Source organism: Nannospalax galili, unplaced genomic scaffold, assembly GCF_000622305.1.
Source record: "Nannospalax galili isolate Female #2095 unplaced genomic scaffold, S.galili_v1.0 scaffold918, whole genome shotgun sequence".
NCBI classification, from domain to species: Eukaryota; Metazoa; Chordata; class Mammalia; order Rodentia; family Spalacidae; genus Nannospalax; species Nannospalax galili.
Genome location: NW_008343216.1, coordinates 3125488 through 3142224, shown reverse-complemented (window position 1 = coordinate 3142224; position 16737 = coordinate 3125488). Strand labels below are relative to the sequence as shown.

At 37.3% G+C, this 16737-nt stretch overlaps 1 pseudogene; it reads right to left on the bottom strand.

Annotated features, from left to right (window-relative positions):
* The window catches only part of LOC103739132, a 35875-nt pseudogene that overhangs the window by 6852 nt on the left and 12286 nt on the right, over window positions 1-16737 (bottom strand).

Sequence of the window (16737 nt, the reverse complement as noted above, 5' to 3'; positions counted from 1 at the left end):
CCAGTCTACAAAGAGGAGGGTCAACACAGGAATCATTTCCTCCATGCTTCCAAGCGAAGCCAACCATGGTCGAGCAGGACCTTTAACTTATCTTCATATAGGCGGAACTGGTAAAAGAAAGGAGCTAGGTTCTCATTCCAAGTCTATGTGACCCCTGAGGAACAGATCCTCAAAGGAGCTTAAGAGTAAAAATATTGGTTTATCTGGTCCCACTGTATACCGTTAAACACCCAAAAGGAAAGTATAACCAAAGAGTAAAGTCATCAGTATAGTTTTTTAAGAGTTCAAGAGATTACACTTCCCAGATGCTTTCCAGATATTAGGCTTAAGTCTACATAAAAAGTTATTTAGACAATTATTTCCATTGATGATTTTGTTCCTAATCAGAAAGCACTGTTCAGATGTAAGACTTCAAACATTGGTCTACAATACTGTAGTGCCCACCTGTACCTAAGGGAGACAACTTACTATTGTTCTAAAATGATGATAAAATTTGTTCCCTCCCCCATCTAGAAGCCTTTGAGAGGGAACTGACACTGATTCTAGCTACTCTAACAGCTATCAAAGTGCCTGAAAACAAATTTAGAGTCCAGCCTTGGAAGACAAAAGAAAAATGAGGATGAACCCAATAGAGCAATGCTTTTGGAAGCCCTTGTCAAGAAATTCCAGCAGACTCAGTATGAACATTTGAAAATTGCCCTGTTCTGACGTTTTTTTAGTGTCCTGTCTAGAACTTGTAATACTAATTACTCTTGCCTTTACTTCTCCTTCACATCTCCTATTCAAGATTCAAGGACTTTCTTCTCTCCTTAGAGATAAGAGTTATGCAATTTGGGAGTCTTTTAGATAGACCCACTGAAGGGGTACTCCAGTTGCCTCACCTTGCATCCCTGTTCAGCATAGAAAAAGTCAGAACGGTCTGCATCCCTATTCTCTATTGACAATTTGGGTAACCTCTTCAGAGGATGGTGTAATAAGAGGTAGGAATTGGCTAGATAGGGTAAAAACACCCCAAAGAAAAGTGGTCAGTTTTTTGGCTAAGAGTCAAAATGTCCTTTGGCCTCTTAGCAGAATACTCTGTTCAAAGGCCAAAAATGTCAAAAGTATTTGGGAGCTTGTATCTAATCGTTAAAAGATTTTAAGGTTACCTCTTCAGAGGGTGAAATGTTAGAGTAGCAAAAAGCTCCATAAAAATAAATAGATCAAAGAAGAAGAAAGAGTACATGAAGTTATCAGAAAAAAGAGATTGAAGGGGAGATATGGGAGGAGTTAGAGGGGAGGGAGTGGACATGGATTTGATCAATATACCTTACATGCATGTATGAAATTCTCAATAAATTATTTATTTAAAAAAGCAAAATATGCAGAATAATGTGAGCGGTGAGAGTGGGGAGGCAGGAACATGGCAGGGGATGATCTGCTGTCCTTATAGGTAATCAAGTTCCAGGTTGATCCATTGCAGACTACCTAATCTTCTAGAGACATGTGTGTACCGTGGGCTGTTGAACTGTTGTTTCCAAGGGTCCTACCTGCTTCTATATGTCCATTTACAATTAAAGAAAGTTTAACTACAAAACAAAAAGTTAGAGATCCAGGGAATTGTGGCTCAATACTATATGGCTTAACGTTTCTTATATCATATTTTCAATCATTGAGAGCAAAAATGTGTGCAGAATGAATTTTAAATATTTATTTGCTGAAAGCTTCCAAAATTGATGAGAAGTATAAGCATCAAGTTTTGGGGGCTGGAGATACCGCTCAGTGGTTAAGAGCTCTGGCTGATTCTGCAGAGGACATAGGTTCAAATCTCAGCACCCACATGGCAGCTACAAACTGTCCTTAACTCCAGTTCCAGGGGAATCCGAAGCCCTCTTCTGATCTCCACAGCATTGCATGACACAGGTGCACTCACATACATGCAGAAAATAAACTCATGCACATAAAAATAATGAATAAAATATTTTTTAAAAAGTGTGTAGCATTGAATGTCCGCATTGCAGTAGAATGATCGCCTGACACCTTCCAAGAGTAGAGCAAAATAAACTGAGAAAAAGAAAATCGAAAGTACAGAAGGAAGAAATGTACATTTAAACAGACATCCATAGAAATGAAGGGAAGGAAGGATGGAAGGAAGGGAGGGACGGAAGGAGGGGGGAAGGGAAGGAGGGAGGGAGGGAGGGAATTTAAAAACAGGAAGGAAGGAAGGAAGGAAGGAAGGAAGGAAGGAAGGAAGGAAGGAAGGAAGGAAGGAAACCAATAGTTGATTGAAAAACATTAACAAAACTAGTATACCTCTTAGCTAGACCAGCAAAGGCAGTAAAAGGTGTAGGGACCTAGATGGCCCTGCAAAATGGCACCGAGAAGAAGTAAGCAGGGCACAGCCCGACTTGTTTTGAAAGTCTTCGGATTGGCTAACGGACATTTTCGCACTCCTGAGGAGCAAGTGATCTGCGTGTGTTCACCACTGAAATCCATGCAGTGCTGCCCACGTGCTTGGTTGACCTTTAAGCTAATTGGACACCTTCAGGGGGAGGGGGATTTCCATTTGTGGTTAATAATATAAGCTCTGTAACACTTGCAATAAATGAGTTCCTGTTTGACTAGACTCCCTGTGGCGTCTGATTGTCCTCCTGGAGGAGGGCTGGCGAAACAGGCAGACAGCGCACTCTCCTCTCCCTGATCCCGCTTGTGGTGGGCCTCACTGGGGCAGGCTGCTGGACAGGACTGAACTACCCAGGGGACTGCCACAAAAGGAAGTGAGGGAGAGAGAGAGCACAAGTTCTCAGTGGAGTATCACCACAGATCCTGGAAACATTATAAGAGAATACTATGCAAGTTTGTGCAAATAAATATGGTAACTTAAATGTCTTGAACTAACTCCTTAAAAGCCAAAAACTATAAATATTTACATACATGCACACACACACACACACACACACACACAAATTGATTACTTCAGTTATGTTAACTGTGAAAACTTAAGGGAGATTACAACACATTCAGAACCAAATAACTTCCCTGGAATAATTCTACAGACTTATTCTGGAAACTAGAGGGCTGGGGGTGGGGGATTGATTTTTAATTCATTTAATGAGGCCAGCACTACTCCAGCAATATGTAAAAAATATGATACATAATGACCAAATTGAATTTACTTTAGTAAAGGAAAGATAGTTCAATATTTAAGAATCAGTCAGCTTAGTCCATTATATTAACAATTAAGAATAAAAACCTATGTTAACATTAAATTCATGAAGAAAGTACATTTGACAAAAATTTGGCATTTGTTCTTAACAACACAGGCTCAACTGGGAGTAGAGGTTAACTTCTTTAACCTGATAAAAGGTATCTACAAATCCAGTCCCATCTAATAGTATACTTAATGGTGAGACATTTTTCCTGATTACTACGAGGAAAAGATATGTGCGCTTGTCACTCTTAATCAACATTGAGCTATAAGGATTATCTAATACAGCAAGACAGCAAAAACAAATAAGAAGCAGACAAATAAAGTAAGAAATAAAAGTGTTCCTTTTCATGGACCATACGATTGCCTACTATAATTTTAAAGACTGTACAAATAAATAAAACTTTCTTGGTGCTAATAAGCTCGGGAAGGTCATAAGATCCAAAGTCAGTATGAAAGAATCAATTGCATTTCTAAATTTCTAGCAATGTAAGAAGCTAAAATTAGCAACAATTCTATTATAGTGTCTTCAAAAACACAAAATACAAAGTGTGGCAGGCAGAACGATAGCTACCCAAAGATGTCCATCACATTTCAAACCCTAGAACCTACAATAATGCTCCCTTACCTGACAAGGGAGAATTAAGGTTTCTAGTTAATCGATGTCCAAATAAATACGATCTTGTATCATCTGAGCAGGCCTAAGGAATCACAGGCTTTTTAAAGGTAAAAGAAAGAGACAGAAGAAGATAATCAGAGGGATTTTAAAAGAGAGAAAGGCACAGAGAGATTCAGGAAATGGAGTCAAAGACCAAGAAAAGAGGGCAGCATATATAATATAGAAAAACAAAGAAATGGATTCTCCCTTACAGCCTCCAGAACAGATTATGTTATCATTGGCACCTTGACTTTTGTCCAAAATCTATGTTAGAGTTCTAACCTACTTAATATAGTATAAGAAAATAAATTTCAGTTGGTTTGTGCCACTAACTTAGTGGCAATTTGTTGCATCAGCAATAGAAAATTAATACTGTGGAGTGTAAATCTAAGAAAACATGTGCAATCCAAATGTTGAAAATGTTTAAACACTGATGAAAAATTTTAGAAATTCCTAAATAAATGGCAGTATGTACAACATTCATGGGTTAGAAGACTATATAAAGGTGAAAATTCTTCCCAACTTGATTGATATACTAAACTTGACTCTAATTAAAACCCTAGCTGATTTTAAAAATGTATAAAGCAATTTGAAAATAATAAAGCTACTGTAATCATGATGCTCAGTTTTAACATTTTCTATAAGGATATAGCAATCAAGATATTGGTTTGGGTCAGGAGATAGCCTCAGCGATCAAGAGAGGTATAGAGAGTCCAGAAACGGACTACACTAGAATGAACATTTGATGGAGGTTAAGTGTGCAAAGATAATTCTTTTTAAAAATGTTTTATTTATTTTATTATTTTTTATATGTGTATGAGTGGATGGATTGTCTGCATGTATGTAAGTCACCTGTGTCTTCCAATGCCCATGGAGGTCAGAAAAAAAATGTTGTTAACCACCATGTAGGTGCTGAGAACGGAACCTGGATCCTCTACAAGAGCAACCAGTGCTCTTAGCCACTGGGCCATCTCTCCAACCTCTCAAAGATAATTCAATGGATAAAGTTAGTCTGTTCAACAAATGCTTTTGAACAATCAGATTGTTCCCCAAACAAAGTAAAACCAAATGACATCTCATTACTCTCAATTTATACACAGTAATCTCAGAATGAATCAATAATCTAGATATAAAATATATTTAGGGGAGTCCTGTAAGGGAGAGAGTGAGGCGTATGCTCAAGATACAATGTACACGTTTATGAAATTTACAAAAAACAGTAAAAATTAAAATTGAAAAAATACTAAACTAATACTTCAGAAAAGAATGTAGAAGTAAAGCCTTAATGATCTAACACTAGAAAAAAATGGATTAGATCTGATCTCAAAAGCTTGATTCATAAAAGAATAAAAATAATAAACCTTATCAAAATGGAAAATTTTGCTCTGTGGAAAACATTGTCAACCAAATGAAAAGAGAAGCTACAGACTGAGGAAAACAGTTCAAAACATGACAATGAATTTATGTCCAAAGAACTCTCAAATAAAATCCAACTAAAGAATAAGCAAATAAAAATATATTTGGAATATTAAAAATTAGCAAATATTTCAAACACATACTTCACTAAAACTGTCTCTAGCTAGTAAACACTAACACAAAAGATGCAAGAAATTATTAAGGAAATACAAGTTAAAGGCACATTTACACATCATTATTTATCATAAAATGACTAATGTTAAAAAAAAAAAAACTGAGGCTACTCAGTGCTGATGAGGAAATACTAATTGAATCAATGGAACTTCCACAGCTTGCAGGCAAGAAGGCAGACACAACGCAGCTGTGCTAAAGAGCAGTTTATCTGTTTCTTACAAGGTCAAACCTACACTTAGCACCTGTCCCAATATTACCACTTCTAGGCTTTACTTGGTGAAATAAGAACTCATTCTCAAAAAAAAAAGCAAGACAAGAGCAATTCAGAAATAAATATCAATATTAGACCCACACATAATTGTCTAAATCTGTAAGCAACTCAAATATCTAAATGGATAAACAATGATGTTACCTTCAAACAATGGAATGCTACTGAGGAATAGAAAGGAATGAACTTTTGATAGGTATATCAGTTATCAATGAATGACAAAGACATGCAGAAGGGAAGAAGTCAGTTTCATGTCATTACATGATTTCATTTTTATAATTGCCCTGAAAAGCTGAAAGTATGGGGCAGAGAAGAGGTCAGAAATTACCAAAGGTTAGCAACCATGGAAGGTTTGACTGCAAAGATGCAGTATGACGGAGATTTTTAGAGTAATGAGACTGTTTGGTATTCCGACTATGGTAGGGCTTACTTGAATCTCTTTAAACTCAGAACTGTATATGTGTAAACAAAGTCAATTTGGCCACAAGTCATTTTTTTGTTTGTTTTAAATATACTTTGTTTAGTAGTATTTGCAAAGAACTAGAATGCACTACAGAAATAACCAAACAATGAAAAAGATTCAAAAATCCAGATCTCCTAGACAGTAATAGCCACTCATAGACTCACATGTGGACATTGCCCACTTAAGGAATTATTTTGCATCACAAATGTGTTATACCTTGAAAGAGTGTTCAAAGGACTTCATGAAGTAGACTCTCTCTCTATATATATATATGTATATATATTATATATAATATATGTGTGAATTCATTAGTAAGCCTTTTTTTTACAATTACCTTTTCTTATTCTCTTTTCAAAATGTTATACTATACCTACACATACATTTACTACATATAAACCTTATTAGCCTAGAATCCACATATGAGTGAGAACATATTTTTTTCCTTTCTGGGATTAAATATTATACATTCTAAGTCCTGAGAATTTGGTGATTTCATTTTTCTTTAGAGCTGAATAATATTCCATTTTATATATGTACCTGCTTTCCAGTATCCACTCATTTGTTAATGGACAACTATGTTGGTTCCATTTCCTTACTACAGTGAATAGAGCAGCAATAAACAATGGTGTGTAAATATATCTATGGGAGGGTATAGAGTTCTCTGGTTTTATGTCCAGAAGTGAAATACCTGGGTCATATGATAGTTCTGTTTTTAATTTGGGGAGGGGGAACTGCTAAACTGATTTCCATAATGGTTTTACTATTTGCACTCCCATCAGCAGTGAATAAAGGTTCCTCTTTCTCCACATCCTCTCCAGTAATTGATGTCAGACGTCTTGATAACAGCCGTTCTAACTAGGGTGAGGTGGTATCTCAAAGTAGTTTTATTTTTTATTCACTAATGACTAAGAATATTGAGCACTTTTAAAGATGGTTATTGGTTAATCTAGTTTGTCTTCAGTTGCAGTGATAAAAACACTGACCAAAACCAACTTGGGGGGGAAAGGGTATATTTGGCTTACAAGCACAGTCCATCATCAAGGAAAGCCAAGGCAGGAACTCTGGACAGGAACCTGAGCACAGACTATGGGGGACAGCTGCTTACTGGCTTGCTCCTCTTGCCCATGTTCAATCTGCTTTTCTTATACAATACAGGACCACCTGCTCAAGGATGGCACCGTCCATAGTGGGTTGGGCCCTCTCACATCCCGCAGCAATCAAGAAAATGCCCCACAAACATAGCCAAAGGTCAATCCAACGGAGAAAATTCCTCAGTTGAGGTTCCCTCTACCAGGTGTGTCAAGTTGACAACTAAAACTATCCAACACATTGGCCATTTGTGTTTCTTTTGAAAGCTGTGTATTTAATTCATTAGCCCATTTGTTGACTAGCAGTTTTACTTGTTTAGCATTTAATTTTCTCAGTTCTTTGTAAATTCTGGATAAAACATTAATCTATGGCTTTCAATAACCTAAAGACTCTTGGAAATCATTTTCAAGCTGAAACAAAAATAAGTAAATTACTCCTAAAATGAATATTACGTTTGAAGTAAAAGCGTACATTTTGTACATAGTTATTTCTCTTTTATTTTGCATTTGGGTTATACTTTAGTTACTGCCATTCAGCCCTCATCAACATGAACTGTACATTTTACTTTAAAATGCTTTAATTGCAGAAAGTTTACGCTTAAAGCTTTTTTTTAAGGGCTGGCTTGATTTAAAATACTAATATGTTCAACTAAATAACTTTTAGGTTAAAATGTTGGATCATTCTTTCAACATTCTGAGAGCTAACGATTTTCAAACCAGAATTTTCAATATGGAGAAAAATCATTACTAATTGTGACTGTGGGATAAAGATATTTTCAAAACAAATGATGTCTTGAAATATTTGCCACACATTCTCAGCGATCTTGTAAAAAAATTGAAAAACGTTCCTCACAAAACAGAGTAAAATAATGTCAGCCCAACACCAAGGACAAGGAGTAAAATCTTGAGACTCCAAAAGGATTTAAAATGAAAAAAGAAACCATAAGTAGTTCAATTTCAATAAAGATAAATGTCAGGCTATGTATTTTTAAAAGCTAACAGCATTTTGATTTTTTTTTTTAATGCGTATAAGTGTTTTGCCTGCATGTGTGTGAATACATCTGTATAGTGTAATACCGGATGAGGCTGGAAGAGGGCATTGGATTCCCTGGAACTGGAGTTATAGGAGGTTGTCAGCTGTCAGGTGAGTGCTGGACTGAACCCTGGCCCTCTGAAAGAGCAGCCAGTGCTCTTAACCACTGAGCCATCTCTTCAGCCCCAACTAAGAGCATCTTGGAGTCTATTAACTCATTTGAATGGTCACCACACAGTCACTTGATATTGTAAACTTATATACCATAGCACAGTGTTATTAGGACATAGAATAACAGAAGTGTTGAAGAAGGGACCAGGAAAGGACCTAACCAAGGAGGAAATGGGAGGAAGTAAGAAGGAGAAAAGATGGGATGTTCTCACAGAGGAAGTGATACAATTAGTCAAATGTAAAAACAAAGATACAGGAAGGAGAGTTCAACTCAGTCAACTGCTTATGGAAGACCTGGGGGCCACTGAGGACCAGGGAGTCATAAGCTTTTAGGTCATAGGAAATCATAGGATCTACAGGTAATATGAATTAGTTTTGACTTACACTAAGACAAAAGCTCACTACAAAGAGACTGGATTGGAAGGTGTAAATGTACAGGAAAGGGCTTTGACATGGCTGCTGGACAGCCAAGACAAGAAGTACCAGTGAAACTTGGGAAAGAGATGAGAATCAAGAGAACTTGATAATGCGAGTAAGAGGGAAGCTATGAAGTTAAAGCCCTGTCATGGCAAAGAAGATCTGTGCTGTCTTTCATTCTTCATTATAAATAGAACACCAAACCATGAGCAAATGAGGGCGGTAGATGAAAACGTAGACATTTCTATTCCCGGGAAATAGTGCTACTGCTTCTGTGAGCTGAATACTGGGGTGAGCTTTGGCAAAAAGAAGGAAAGCAATTGAGGATGGTATTTTTAGGGAAAGAAGAGGGTGGGAAGAAGGGACAGGTCAAGAGTACACATCTAAAGCACACATCCTCCTTAGGATTAGTTGCTAAGTAAACAAATTTGACCTGAGAGTGCTATTAGATTAAGTAGGGTGGATCTGTAGCTGGCATCCAAGCAGAGTGTGCCATCCAGTTGGCCTGGGAAGTCCTAGCGCTCTGTGACTCACTGGGCATTGCAGCTCTGCAGGCATTACATCAGCCGCTGGATTCCATGTTTGATGATAATTCACTAGACAACATTTTAGTGTGAGTCAGAGAGTGGTGCTGGCATTCTCTAACCCCTGCCCCCCACTCCACACTCTTTCCCTGCTTGTTGTAAGCATCACACATGAGAAGGATTTCACAGAATTACAGTATTTAAGCACTCTTTTGTGGGAAGAAAGGCTCATGCAAGCCTCACTACTTACCAAGGAAAATTGTGAGTTTTCTGCTTTCCCTTTACAAGGCTGTTGTAACAAGAATGAGGCTATGACATCCTTGAGTTTCTGAAAATGTCACAAAAGGAGGTATGGAGGAAAGACCATGATAGAAGAGAAAATTAGGGAAAGCCAAATGGGCTTTGGAACATTTGTATATAGATTTATTTTCTACACCCCAAACTATGAACTTGTTTATGGATGCCTTTCACACTATAAATAAAATATATGAGTATGAATATCAAGCTTTGGTCGACAGCCTCTTCAGCTACCTAAATAGTCACTTGGTACCTTAATGACATGGTTCATAAACTAGGACTAATCCCTAAGTTTGAAAATATCTGCCTACTAAATCATTTCTTCTCCAGTTTAATCGTTTCTTGTAGAGATTGGTCGTATTCACAGTTCAGGTAGTTACATAATCAGTGAAAGGAAAATGATATTTATTTTGCCACTTAAATTAATATTTTAGACATATAGGCTGTTCTCATTTTCATTTATATAAATTTTTAGAAATATTTTTAAAGATTAGACATTTTCATTTGTTATAATTATCAACTAGTTTAAATTGAAATCAAAATTTAAATATTATAAGGCTTTTAACATTACCAGTTTAGTAAAGATTATTTTTAGCACAAACTAAAATTAAATACTGGATTTTTTTTCTGGTTTCACCTTGATACTTTTGCCCCATATAAAGAAAAAATTACTCAAAAATAACTTTGTTTTCTATTACCATCTTAAAATAAAATATTTTTTAAAAAATGTGTAGCTCATCTGCCTGAACAGGGCAGGCAAGACCAATTTACAAGAGGGGCCATGTGATGCTGATGAAAACCGGCACTTGCTCTTTCCCCTGGGCGTCACATTGCATCTGTTTTGTGACAGCAACGGACTCAGAAATTAAGCACAGCAGGAAGGAAGATCTTGCATAGATTCAAAATATATTACATGCCCTGACATTATAGCCTGCTTTAAGCAGGAGAAAGACTGAAAACCTCCTCCCCTGTACTTAGAAGAAATTAAACTGTGTATAGGGTAAAATAATTCTTCCTTCTGAAGTTCTGGCCAAAGCTCACCAGCAGCTAGTCCACCGGTGGCTAGTTCACCAAAGGCTAGTGATAGGCTAGTCTCAGTATCTCATTCTTACTGGAACATCTGACAAGATTATTTTCAGTGCTGAAAACCAAATTTCTTCACTTCAAAACAAAAGTACATTCCATCTTAAAAAGTACTCTGTAGTAATACCATACCTCACAAAATAAGAAAACAAATGTGTACCTGGGTGAATTAGCACAAAATAAGCACTTGCTTTGGCCAACCAGGTCACTATGGCTGCCCAAGCCCTCAGATCCCCAGCCTCCTCTAACCCACATGGCTCCAACCACTGCAGGTTAGGATTGCATACTTTTAAACTTGTTACAGATAAAAATCTGATAACATATGCTATTTTATTTATGATATCCTTTACCCAACATTGTGCTTGTGAGATTCAGTCATGCCAGTATAGACAAAATTCCTTTATTTTGCTGCTTTGTAATTGCCAGTTGTATAAGTGCACACAATTTATTTATTGAGTTTATTACTATTGTTGGCCATTTGGATTGTTTCCAGTTCTTCGGTATTATTTATGAAACCCCCATGAACATGATGTGCACCTTTCTGGAACACATATCCATGCATTTTAAGTAGACCAGGAACAGAAATGCTAGATTACAAGGGAGGTTCAACTTTAGGGGATAATTCTGAAAAGTTTCACCACGTTTAGCATAACTTACACCCTACCAGCAGAAATATGAGAGTTCCTGTTGCTCTAAGTGCTTGTCAATAGTTAGTGATGTTGGAATTTTCTCATAAGTTTAGCCACCTTTGTGAGTTTATAGTGTGTAGCATTCAAGCTTAGACAATTTTATGGGTACAGAATTGTAACACTGTAGTATTAATTTGTTGTTCTGGTTATTAATGAAGCCAATCATCTTTTAATATGGTTATTGATCACTATAAAATATCTGCTCAGATAGATTTTATTTTTTCCTGTTGGACTATCTGCCTTGATCAAGTTTCAAGATACAAGCCCTGTGATCATTCTATGTAGAAAATATATTTTTCAACTCTGGGACTCACATTTTTATAGTCTGAAAAGTGTCATCTTAATGATAGAAGCTGTGCATTTTACAGGATGGTTTCATAAAGAGGAGTAATGTTATGTAAATCCATGAAAGGCCAATGGAGGACATCTGGCATCTTGCACTATTATTTTCCACCTTATTATCTTGAGGCAATGTCTCACTGAATCTAGAGTAAGGTTAGTGGCCAGAAAGCCCTGAACATCTCCTGTCTCCTCCCACACAGCACTTGAATCCAGATGTGCCCAGTTACATCTGGCACTTTATAAAGATGCTGAAGGTTCAAACTCAAGTCCTCATGCACAGCAAGCTCTTTTACCAGCTGAGCCATCCCCCTACCTCCAAAGCCAAGTATCTTTAATATACTATGAGTTACCATGTCTATTCTTTGGGGTTTCCAGTGTCATTTCAGTCATGAAGACATGCTCCTGTGGTTTTTGTCTTTGGCATTTAACATTTAGACCTATAACCAACCTGAAATTAAATTATATCTCTGGGATTGAATGAAGGCAAGCTACATGGGCTTCCAATTACATCATTGCATTGACATTTCGCAAGATAACATTTGCCTATTGTTCTGTAGACTTGCCCCCAAAACATGCCACTAAACACCATGAGTCTCTTTAACTGCTGGTTCTTTTTCATTTGTTTGCTTATATATTTTTGCCAGTTTCTGTATGAATTATTGTAACTTCATAATAGGTGTATATATCTACAAATTTGTAAGACTTTATTCTTTCATTCAAACTGTCTAGGTGCTCTCTGTACTTGATGATTACTATATGATTACTATATATATTTTAAAATAGCTGTTAACTCCCATAGAAAAAGAATCTTGAAAATTATATTAGGTTCATACTGAACCTCTTGGTCAATTTGGAGAAAATAAATACTTGAAGAATCCATTTGTCCGGGATTAACTTCTTTTTCCAAAAATAATTTTCAAAGAATTATTTTTATTTTTATTTGTGCACGTATGCATGTGCATGTATGCTAGTATGTGTATGTGAGTGCAGGTGTCCACAGAGGCTAGAAGAGGCCATCAGAGCCTTTGGATCTGGAGTTACAGGGAGTTGTGAGCCACCCAAAGTCGGTACAGGGAACTGAACCCTAGAATAGTCTTAAGCATTCTTAACAGCCAAATCATCTCTCCAGCTCCTGTTTAGTGTCAATTTCTATCAATAATTTGTTACAGTTTTCATTAAATAGATCTTATATATCTTTATGTTTGTTCCTAAGTATTTTATTTTTAAGCCATTATGAATAACATAATTTATCAGAATTTATAAGAATTTCTTTTTCTGAGGTTTTATTTTTTATAATTTTTTTAATGTTTCATGCAATCCTAAATGTACTGGTCACATGAACCCACCACTACTTCCCTGTAACTCCTTCTAGTGTCCCCAATCCGACCTCCCTCCCAACTTCACGTACTCTGTTTTTCTCTCCCTTCTTTGGGGACGTGGCTGCTGGTATGTTGCTCCTGTCCCAGTGGACGGCCACACACTACAGTGGGTCTGCTAATCCTCTTTCCTCAGCCCCCTGAGTCTGTTACTACAGCATGAGACACCATGCCTGGTTCTAGTTTGAGTTTTTTCATAAATGAATATAGAATTTTATCTTTTTTTAAGATTTCTTTTTAATTTTTTTTTTTATTTTATGTGTATGTGTGTATTGCCTGCATGTAGGTAAGTGCACCCGTGTCGTGCAATGTCTGCAGAGGACAGAAGAGGCTGTCGGATCCCCTGGAACTGGAGTTACAGACAGTTGTTAGCTGCCATGTGGGTGCTGGGATTCGAACCCGGGTCTTCTGCAAGAACAACCAGTGTTCTTAACCGTTGAGCCATCTCTCCAGCCCCTTAACATTTATTTTTAAGGGTGTGTGTATGAAAATCAGAGGACAACTTGCTGGAGTTGGTTCTCTCCTTCCACTATGTGAGTGCAATGATAGACTTGTGAACCAAATAAGCCATTTCTCCCTTAAGTTGCTTTTGCTGGTTATATAAAACTCTTGATAGTTCCCCCATCCTGTTTCTCCCTCTGTCTTTTCAGTCTGTAAATAGAAGTTTCATCTTCCCAGCTGTTCAGGTGGAAAATGTTGAGGTTATTTTGACTCTTATCTTTTTCTCACACTCCAATCAATTAATTAGAATATTCTGTTGACTCTGACTTTAAAATGCATTGATTGTTTTGTCACTTCTTATCACTGCTTCTGTTACAAATCTGGTCCACTCGACTATTGTATTAGTTACTTCTCTGTTGCTGTGATAAAACACCATGACCAAAGCACTTATAGAAGGAAGAGTTTATTTGGCTTACGGTTCCAGAGGGATTAGGGTCCATCATGGCAGGGGAGGCAAGGCAGGAGGTAGCTGGAACACAAAGCTGAACACTCACATCTTCAAGCAGGAGCAGGAAGCACAATAGGCCAGCTGGGAGTATGACAGACAAGGCTATGAACTCTCAAAACCTGTCCCCACTGATATGCTACCTTCAGCAAGGTTGTACCTCCTAAAGTTTCCATGACCTTCCCCAAACAGCACTAACTGACCAATTTTCAGATGCTTAAACCTACTGGGAACACTTATTCAAACCACTACAACTATATCTGTTACCTGCTTAATTACAACAACATTCTAACGAATTTATTACTTTTGCTCTAGTTCCCATTTAGTTTATTCCAAATGAGGCCATCAGAATGACTCAACAAAACTTAGGTAGAATCATGAAACTCCTTTCCTCAAACATTTTCAGATGTACCATTCCATTCATAATAAAAATAAACCCAGGCAGCAACTATTGTCTACCTGTTATACTTTCCATGCCTCTCTGGACTTGACTTTTTTCTGTTTTACTTTCTTGAAATACACTAGATAAGCTATCAAGTCCTCTCATTTGTTCTTTATTTTTATTTTCCTTCTCCAACTATCCATAGGTGTTATCCTATGGATATAGGATATAACCATAGGATATATAGCATTACGTGACCATCTCACTAAAACAGCAACTTCCTCCATTCAAGAAATGTCCTACCTCCTATTATTTCTCCTTCCGAATTATCTAGCAAAAAAGAAAATTTGCTATTTATTACATTTATTATGCATCTCTCGTGAGAATATTGTATGAGGCTGGGAATGTTTTATCAGTTTTCCTCACTGCTACCTGGAACAATATCTGAAAAAGAGGAAGTTCTAATAAATGTTGAAAAATAATATGGAGAATATGTGACTATATTACTGCATCATTTTTTAAATTTACAGATACACGAATAGCCTTGTTTATTTGCATTTCTTTCAGAAAGCAAAAACTTCTCTAAAAATGACCTGTGTCCTTCTCAACTATGTATTTTTCATTTACAGAAAGTAAAAGTTATCGTTATGAGTATAGACTTTAAGGTTTGCTTGCTTGAGTTTAAATCACACCTTAGCCTCTTCTAGTTATGCCTCTTCTAGTTAGCTGAGACAAAATATTTAACCACAGGATGGAAATGACTGACTCACTGCTATCACGCATCCAGTTCTACATTTGGAAATGTACAGTCTGACTTGCCATCACAAGAAAGTAATACAGACAGGGTTGAGTTCAAGCAAGCGTAAAGTACAGTTGAAACATGCCTTCTACTGCAAAAGAAGTGAAGCTAGTCCGAGGAGTGTAGCACAATGGCAGAACACTTGCCTACATGGGGCAAGGACCTAGATCTCATCCCCCTCAATGCAAAACAATTATATTAAAAATTAAAGTTACATAGAAGTGAATAAAACCTAAGATATTTACTGGTTGTTTGGGTCAGATGACATACAAAAGTAAATGGCCGTTTTGACTCAGCAAAAGTGAGAGATACAAGTCAATGCCCTGAAAAGTTGAGAGCTATCCTGTAAGATACATTAAATATAATAAAGAATTTAATCACTTGGGAGGCAGAGGCAGGCCAATCTTTGTGAGTTTGAGGCCAGCCTGGTCTACATAGTGAGTTCCAGGACAGCTGGGGCTACAAGGAGACTGTGATGGCTAATCCTGGGTGTCAACTTGATTTGATCTGAGATTAACTGAAATGAAAGAGATCTTCTTGATTGGATCATCTAAAGCCAGAAGACACACCCTCTATGTGGGCGTTACCTTCTGATGGAAGCCAGTATAAAAGACCAAGGCAGAGGAGAATGCCGGCTTTTTGCAGCTTACCTTCTCTCTCGCTGGTGAGTTCGTCTTGCTGCTGTAAACTGAAGACTAGCTGATCTTTTGGAATTTGTCAGACCTTCAGCATCAGATTGGGGCTACTGAGACATCCAGCCTTGTGGACTGAAGGACTATGGATTCTCAACCTCTCCAGTGTGGTGCAGCCATTGTTGGACTACTCGGACTCTATCCTGTGAGCTAAGCTGATAAATCTTTATACATATTCATTCTACTGGTTCTGTTTCTTTGGAGAACCCTGACTAATACAGATTGTGGTACCAGGAGTGGTTCTAGGGAAACAGAATTGAAAGGATGAATTTCTTTAAAGGGCTTGTTGGTACTTGGAGCAGGCTCTCCGAGTCAGAGTCTTCAGATAGCACTGAGAGTACTGAAAGTCTGTGGTGTAGACTATTTGAAACAATTATGGAGATAGACCCATTTGAACCTCCTAACTCACCTCTTGTGAGGAGCAAGAAATTTAGTGACTCTATTCATAAAACATTTGATGATTTGTGGAAAAATAAGAAAAATAATGATGCTGGCTGGTTACTTTTAGCATCTCTGGATAAAGTGATGAAGATAAACAATGAGCTTAATGACAAAATTGACAAGCTCCATATTCGAATCAACAGTTTAAATGTTTCCAAGTGTGCCCTGGAAGAGAATCTTCTCTCCAGCAGCCAGAGAGCTAAAGCTGCAGAAAATCAAGCTGGAGCCCTTATTATACGTTTGGCTGACCTACAACGTAAATTTAATTCCCAGCCTCGAAGGGTGTCAGCA